Raw genomic sequence first — 9,390 nt, 5'->3', positions numbered from 1 at the left:
GACCTTCTGGTTATTTTGTTTCTATCTCCTGAGATTACATGTGAGTGCTGCCATGCTGGCTTGTGCGAACATGACCCCCAAGTCTTTGTTGTAGGCTAGCACTTTGTCACCTGAGCTACATCCCTAGCCTTTGGTTCATGTCCCTGTGGAAAGTTTCAAAACCATTGACTTATATGATGCTATGAGATTATCACATCAAAAAAGATTGTGATGGCTGTTCCTGGCATCAAGAGAATGCTAGCTTTGCTTGGAAGGCCTTTCCAGAAAGTTACATCATACATTAATTCATCAGAAACATTCTTTTCTCTGGAACAAGTCACTTTAACACTTTATTAAACCCAAATTATTGCTCACTAACTAAACAGTCTCTTCATTCTTTTACTCTTGTGATTTGCTCTTTCTTTTCACAGGATACACTTGCTATTTTCCTTGCTTTTCTGTGAGATGTCTGAAAATTTATTGAAGAGATTTAAAAAAAATGCTTTTTCAAATGAGTCAAACAACCCACACAGATCTAGACAAATTTTTTAGAGACCTGCATGGCTTTTCTCTTTTCTTGTAAGCCAAGTGTTCTGGAAATATCTGCTTTTTTTTTTTTAAAGGATGATTTGCTGACACTTCAAATCTTGAATCCAAGGTGCTGATTCCTGCAGTTTGAAGTTCTGGGAATTGCTTAAAGTTATAGCTTCCTTGGAAATAATCATGTTGATGTCAAAGAAAGTTTGTAGAGCTATGAAGAATCGTAATTACATAGCCTGCTGCTGTAGAGTGCAGACTGATGGATAAGGGACAGGTTTAACAATGGTACTGACAGCTGAGCTTTTATCGATCTTTTGTTTTTAAAGCTAGCCATGATGTATCTTGGGCTATAACTTCCATTCAAAGCCAATAAATGAGGAATTGCTGCAGCGAGAGTAAGATACAAAGCCAACAGGTTATAAAACTGTGATCAGCTATGTAAAACTACAAACAAAATCATAGCATTGATTGAAAAAATAAATTATTGATGCAGTTTGTGGTGCAGGGCATTTATACTGATATTTACAAAGTGTGAGGTAGCAAGAAGAAAGAGGAGCTGGAGAGATGGCTCAGTGGGTAAGAGTGCTTGCTGTGCAAGCACAGACACCTGAGTTCAAATCCCAGCAACCAGGTTAAAGAAAAAACAACCTGGGCACGGGTATGCATGCCTGCAATCCCAGCACTCTTTGGATCACTGCACTGCTCACCTAGCTCCAAGTTCAATGAGAGACCCTGTCTCCAAGAATAAGCTGGAAAGTGATAGCACAGAACACCTAATGTCCCTTTCTGGCCTCCACCCTTGCATGTATATATGCATCTGTGTATACTACATACACATATACCATAGTCACAGGCATACGCACATACATAAAAAAGAATAACAATAGCCATTCTAGGGAACGGCTGTATTATTAAGCTATTTATTGTATCAATAAAATTTATAACATTATGGGGATGGAGAGATGGCTCAGTGGTTAACACCATTTGCTATCCTTGCATAGGGCCTACATCAGTTCCTAATACCCACAATGGGAAGCTTACAATCACTTGTAACTTTAGTTCCAGGAGAGTCAACATTCTCCTCTCCTCTCCTGGGCAACCCCATGCACATACTAACACAGAGACACAAGTATATACTTAAGTAAGAATTAAAAATAATCTTTTTTTATTAAGAAAAATTTTTCACACCAAAGATCCCTCTCTTCCCTCCTCCCACTCCCCCAGCCTCCCTTCCCAACCCAGCCCCCACTCCCTCCCACAAGAAGGCAAGGCCTCCCATGTGGAGGCACATTCAGTAGAAACAAGTTCAAGCCCTTCCCCCTGCCTCAAGGCTGCACAAAGTGTCTCATCATAGGTAGTGGGCTCCACAAAGCCTGCTCATGCACCAGAAATGGATTCTGATTTTACTGCCAGGGCCCCCCCCCCCAAGCAGGTCAAGATATACAACTGTCTCACTATGAAAAGGACCTAGTCCAGTCCCATGTAGGCTTTAGGCCATTGATTCAACTTTCATGAGTTCCCTCTAGTTTGGTTTGGTCGTCCCTGCATGTTTCCCTATCACTATCCTGATGCACTTGCTCATAGAATCCCTCTTTTCTCTCTTTGACTGGACTTCTGGAGCTCTGTCTAGTGATTGGCTGTGGATCTCTGCATCTGCTTTCATCAGTCATTGGAGAAAAGTTCTGTGATGACAGTTAGGATATTCACCAGTCTTATTTCTGGGGCAAACCAGTTCAGTTCAGTCACCCTCTCCACTATTGCTAGTAGCCCAGGCTGGGGTCATCCTTGGGAACTCCTGGCAACTTCGCTAGCAATGGATCTTTAAAAAACTAAAATAAAATATAACATTGGAAAATTTTCATAATACTTTCTAGAAATTAATAACTACTTAAAGCATTTTAGAAGTATCCCATTTATAATAAATCATTGCTTTTAAGTTACATATTTCTTACATATTGTCATTGCCTAGTACAACACATGTATTTATATCTACTGAGGTTTTAATTTATCTTTTTTACAATTTTTTATGTTCTATTTACAGGTGTGTGTTTGCTTGTTTTTATGTGTGCCACATGTATGCAGTACCTGCAGAGACCAAAACAGGGTGGTAGATCCCATGGAACTGGTATGAGAAGGGCCTGTGAGCAACCCATTGTGGGTGCTGGGACCTCAACCCTGATACTCCATAAGAGTAATAATCATAGTTAAGTGTTGAGCCAGATCTCCAGCCCCTGGTCTCAATTCATATGCTGAACATTAATTACCAGTTAATACTGGGAAGGAGAATGCCTCTGGAAGATGATTTATAGGAAGGCTGTACCATCTAAACACCAATAGGTCCCAGTCTTAGTAAGAGTTACTATTACTGTGATGAAGCACCATGATCAAAAGCAATTTGGGGAGGGAAGGTTTTATTTCACTCATCATTCCATGTAACATTTCATAATAAAAGACGATGAAGGCAAGAGCTCAAATAGGACATGAACCTGGAACCAGTTGCTAATTCAGAGGTCTTGGAGGAATGCTGCTTACTGACTTGCTCCTCATGGCTTTGTCAGCCTGCTTTCTTATAGAACCCAGGGCCACCAGCCCTGAGATGGCACCACCACATCAATCACCAATTTTAAAAAAGTACCCTATAGGCTTGCCTATAGCCTGACCTTATGGGGGCATTTTCTCATTTGAGGCTCCCTCCCCTCAGATGACTTTAGTTTGTGTCAAGTTGGCATAAAACTGGCCAACACAGCCCTCTTATAAATGATGACCTGGTAACATAGCCTCCTTTCTACCAGATGAGACTATGAACAAGGAAGTCAATAATCTGTCACCAACAGAATCTTGAACACCCCAGCCTCTATGACAAATACATTTCTCCAGTTTCTAAGCCACCCAGTGTGTAGCATTTTACTATAGCAGCCCATATGAACAAAGACGGTGTATCTTCTTTAATTATTGAAAGCAATTACATAAAACTTATGCCAAATCAAAGAATAAACCAATATGCCAGTATGAGAGGTGGGAATTTTAGTTCTATTTATAAATTTTTAATTACATTTTGTTCAGAAAGCATGAAGTTGTTTCTTTTAGTAGAATTTGTTCTGGAAATTTTGGTTTTGCCTTGAAAAATATTGATTATAACTTATAAAAGCATGTAACAGATGCACTATTAACCATACACAGCTGTATAACTGTTTTAATGTATTTACTTTTATGTTTATGGGTGTTTTGTCTATATGTATGTCTGTGTACCATGTATATGCAGGTGCGCTCAGAGGCCAGAAGAGGATGTTGTATCCCCTAGGGTTGGAGGTACCAACAGTTGTGAGCTGCCATGTTGGTGCTGGGAATCAAACTTGGATCCTTTGTAAGAGCAGTCAGTGCTCTTATCCTCTGGGATATCTCTCCAGCCTTTGCATAACTAACTTGTTATATTTTCCATGGAGTATTTTTGCATTAAGAAAGAGAACTTCACTGAAAGAGCTAAAGTTTATTGTTTACATTTTTCCTTCCCACTTCCTTCCCTAGATAGAACGAACCTATTTAAGGCTTATGACCTTCAACTGTATGGAAATTACATAATTTGTATATATTTCTATTACATAAGGAGTAAGACTACTGGAGTCAGATTGAGTACAATATATACTATTATTTTGGATAACTAAAAAGTACAATAGAAGGGTGAGTGGAATTGGCCAGTAGGAAGAGTGCTTATTTAACATACATGGAGTATTGGGCTCTATCTCCAGCACCGCATAGATTAGGCACAACAGATCATGTCTCTAATCCCAGAACCAGTGATTTTGGTGGATGGGGCCAATGATCAGAAGGTCAAGTTCATCCTTGAATACCCAGAGAGTTTGAGGCCAGCCTGGGCTACATGAGACTGTCTAAAAATTAAAAGAATTGAAGAAATGTGCAATGACATGGGCAGGTTTCTTTACATTTATTTATTCTTATGTTCTCTGATTAGTTTATGCAGATGATGGCATCTTAGTAAGTGGTGGATAAATAAAATGAAATTTATTAATAATCCTGTAAGATTTTTCTTTGATGCTCATGGGCAGTTACATCATTTCAGCTTTTTTTTTTTCAACTTTTCCAATTACACAATGATTATACTGACACATTTGTAAGCTTAAGTTTCCTTGTACACACTTGTAAGAGCTTGTGTAAGGTATCTACTGGTTGGTATAATAGTATTAGACATTGGCAGCTTGTTCCCTGAAATGGCTGTGTGGTGTACTCATGACTCCTCTTTTCTTTGCATACTCTCCAACACATGGCACTATAGAAATTAAGCCTCTTTATAGGTTGTGCAATACTAAGGGATCAGCTTTGAAACTATATACACAAATAACATATACAACAAAAATTGACTCGGCAGTCATATTTTATCTATATCTATCTATCTATAGCTATACATATGCATGTAACTAATATATTCAAAGAAAAGGAGGCTAGCAACTTGAGAGTAGGGGCCATGAAGGAGATTCATGGGAGGTTAACTGAAAGAGAGAGACTAGAGTGGAAGGGGGAAATGAGGTAATTCTATTATTCTATTTAAATTAAAACATTAAAAAATAAAACAAGCCGGGCGGTGGTGGTGCATGCCTTTAATCCCAGCACTTGGGAGGCAGAGCCAAGCGGATCTTTGTGAGTTCAAGGCCAGCCTGGTCTACAGAGTGAGATCTAGGAAAGACAGAAAGCTACACAGAGAAAGCCTGTCTCAAAAAACTAAAATAAATAATAAATACATAAATAAATATAAAAAAACAAAAAATTAAACCAAAAATAAAAGCTTTTAAGATACACAGCCCTGTGACTATCATATGGAATATTTTGAAATATAAGGAGTTCAAGAAGCAAATGAATGTGCTTAATGCTGAGTGTTAGAGAAAAGAACCCCAAACAAATTGCTCTGGTTGTAAGGACAAGGCTGTACTTCTTGTCATTGGGCAGATGGCTAAATGACACTGGCCTTTATTCCTCTACTATAATTTCCCTGTGTAGCCAGAACAACTGCTTCCTCTCAGCACTTATCTAGTCAATGAGCTCTCAGGCTGTAGCTCAAGTTAATTCCAAGAAGTTCCCCTAGAGAAACAAATTGACACAGGAAAAGAAAATATTACAATATTACTGCAAAAACCTGATTAATTTTAGTTGATCTGCCTCTTCTCAAACTATTTTTTGAATGTAAAACCAGGCCAGTGGATAATAACTCCTCTCTCTCTCTCTCTCTCTCTCTCTCTCTCTCTCTCTCTCTCTCTCTCTCTCTCTCTCGACAGGGTTTTTCTATGTAGTCCTGGGACTTGCTTTGTAGACCAGACTAGCCTCAAAGTCACAGAGATCGGCCTGTCTCTGCTTTCCAAATGCTTGGATTAAAGGTGTGAGCCATTATGCCTGGCTTTGCTACCACATCTGATGACCTGAGCTCCATGCGCTAGACCCATATGGTAGAAGGAAAGAACTGACTTCCATAGGTTGTCCTCTGACCTGTGCAAATAGCATGACACATGCATGCACACACATAAATAAAGTAATGGATTAATAAAAATTAAAGCCGACTAATACAAACACAATGTAAATTAATACTCCTTGGTTAGTATCGGCATAAGATTTAACATCAGAAACATGGGTTTAACCCTGGATTTACACATCTATTTCAATAGTTCTCAACATTCCTAATTCTGTGGCCCTGTAATACAGTTCTTCATGTCGTGGTGATCCCCAACAATAAAATTATTTTTGTTGCTACTTCATAATTGTAATTTTGCAAGTGTTATGAATCATAATGTAAATACCTGTGTTTTCCAATGGTCTTAGACGACCCCTGTAAAAGGGTCACTTGATTTCCAAAGAGGTCAAACCTACAGGTTGAAAACCAGTGATCTACTTGTTCTATATTCTTGAACTTTGTAAACCTCAGTTTTCTCCTCTGTAAAATAGCACCAAATATGAGAACTGATAAAACTATCTCTGCAAAGCACCCAGCATTACTTGATGTATCAAAAACATTCAGATTGATAGGGACATCTCCATATTTTCATCTTCAGAGTAAGCATCAAAAATTTTATTCTCTACAATGCCATCATTTTGTTTCCCACCCCCATCCATGTCCTGCTTATGTGTGGCCTCTCTGCCCTATATTTGCTAGTAATCCTGGGTCCAGAGACCTCAGCCATAAAAGTCTTCACCCTTACAGCTGTCCCTCAAATAAAAGGTATAGTAATTTGGTCTGTCACCACAGACACCCATGTGTTCTGGATTACAGTTATCAAAAGAAACAGCTTTCACTTCAAAGGACCAAAAGACAAGGTTGATTCTGGAACAAATATGAGTGACCATGGCTCAGGAACACACATTTAGGTCTCCCTAAATATAATGCCCCAACATAGAAATGTTTTCATGGAGTTTGGTAGTAACACAACAAAAAGATTTACAAATCAAGGTGTACACCTTTAATCCCAGCACTCGGGAGGCAGAGGCAGGCGGATCTCTGTGAGTTCAAGGCCAGCCTGGACTACAGAGTGAGTTCCAGGAAAGGTGCAAAGCTACACAGAGAAATCCTGTCTCGAAAAACCAAAAAAAAAAAAAAAATTAAAAATGCATTGATGTCAAAGTCAAAGTCAGGGGCTGGGTTACAGCAAAGTGGGAGAATGTCTCTTAGAGGCCTCAGATGCTATCTCATGACATTCTTAGCTTTTGGGTTGGTGGAAGCTAGTGGCTTGTTAATAGAGTGCAAAATGTTTTTATCTATTAGTCACAGGATGTCAGCTCTGACACAGATGGTCCAGGAAGGGGCATTCAGGAAGGGAAAACTAGCCTGAGATACAGTATACTTAGTATATATATGATACAGTATATACTTAATATATATATATGATATACTTTATATATATATATATATATATGTATGTATATATGATATAGTATACTTAGGCTCTGGACCCACAATATTCAAACCTTCCTATATCACTGAATATAAATAGTCAACCTCAGTCTTTGTACACACAACTTCTTTGCAGGAATTCTCATTCACACAGTTTGGCTCTGGAAGATTTCCCCTTAATTTTTGATCCACAGCCAAAGGACTACTTTCAATATTTAATAATTGTTTACCCAGGGTATTTTCTATCACTTCCTAAATGTGTCAAACTAAGATATTCCTGCTCTAATCTTTTACTGTGTTCGTGTTAGAGGAGATACTGAAGGTCAACAGAGTTAAGTGACAACATTTAAATATGGAAAGGACAGCGTGACATTACATATCACAGTGCAAACTCTCATCATGTTAGTGCTGGGAGGAATGGATGGAGTACCGTAACACCCAGCAGTCAGGAATGCTCAGCAGGTATTTGTTACTCTGTTGGAGATGCTTAAGGCAGCATTGCCTCCCTCTGCTCCACAAGTTTATTTAATTGCTATTGACTCCAGGTACGTATTGAATTCAAGGTCAGAATCCACAGTGCTGATTAGAAGAAGATGTCTGGTGAGGGCCAGGGTGGAAGTGAAAGTGTTGTTCTTATGTTTGAAGGATATAATAGTGATTATCATAACCTTTCTCCTTATTACATAGCTCACTAGGAAGAATAGGAAAAGGAAGAACACACCTTCATATAAGATGCTCCTCTGATGATGGAAAACAGCTCCTATTTATTATGAAGCAGTTACATGCCAAGCACTGTGATAGGGTCTTTATTGGATTAGGGTAATTGAGCCTGCTGGTTTTATAGAGATCACAGTGCTAAAGAAAAGATCCCCCCAGCAACACATACCACGACAGGATAGGAGTCAAGGGAAGAGTCATTCCAGTACTCCCATATCCTTATATGCACTGTGTGCTCATGAAGGGACAATGCAGCACTGGTGAATGGTGGTCAAAGCCTTTTGTGCTTTATGATGTTTAATACAGAGTACAATCTGAACACTTCCTGCTGAGAAACAGAAGCCTAGAAGATAGGACAGTTGCCCAATATCATGGTGACAGTGAATGCTTTTATTTTAGTGGCTATTTCATTTTATTTATTTTTCACACAAGGTCTTTCTATGTAGCCCAGGCTAGGCTTGAACTCTCTCTATAACCCAGGTTTCTTTTGAAGGATTAGAGGTGTGCACCCCTACCCTAGACTCCTCCAAGCTGGTCTGGTAGTTCATTGTTTAAAAGTTGTTCTTAGGAAGCTGGGAAGTGGATTCGTTTTCCCCATCAGTTTGATAATGTACGTTTTTACATTCCACATTTAATCTCTCTAATCAGTATGCTATTAAGGTGCTTTCTCCCATTTACTGTTGGTAACAACAATAGTATAGTTTCAGTATATTAAGTTTAACGAAAGAATTAATGACTTATCCACTCCTCACATAAACCTTTGAGAATTGCCATCCATCATCCCCATTGAAATATGTAAATTCCAGCACAGAGCTGACCACACACGTGTTCATTGGCAAGCAGCTAAAGAGAGAGCAGGTTGGGTTCTCCTTGAGTTGCCTCATTGGGAAGGCCTTGTTCTCTACAATGCAACTACAGTGCCTATTACCAATACATTACTAACACTACAAATTAAAACTCACCCAAGGTCAGCTTAACAGGTTGCATGGGAAATGGACTGGATGGCTACTTAATATCTCTCTTCCCTTCTTTCTATATCTTGCTACTCTGTCATTTTAAGATGAGGAGATTGACAGGAGCATGTTGAATCTCAGAAGATACAGTTAGGAACTGAGGTCCTCTGTAAGCATAATGGGACAGAAAATGTACTGTCTTTAAACATGATTAATTTGTAATCAGCAAGTCCATTCTTGACTTTACATTTTACAGTTTTGTAAACCAGTCAGGATGAATATTCCAAGCAAAAGAGATTCTGAAGAGTTGGA

Source organism: Peromyscus maniculatus, chromosome 3, assembly GCF_049852395.1.
Source record: "Peromyscus maniculatus bairdii isolate BWxNUB_F1_BW_parent chromosome 3, HU_Pman_BW_mat_3.1, whole genome shotgun sequence".
NCBI lineage: Eukaryota > Metazoa > Chordata > Mammalia > Rodentia > Cricetidae > Peromyscus > Peromyscus maniculatus.
The sequence above is the reverse complement of the archived record's forward strand: the minus strand, read 5'-3'. Positions refer to the sequence as shown.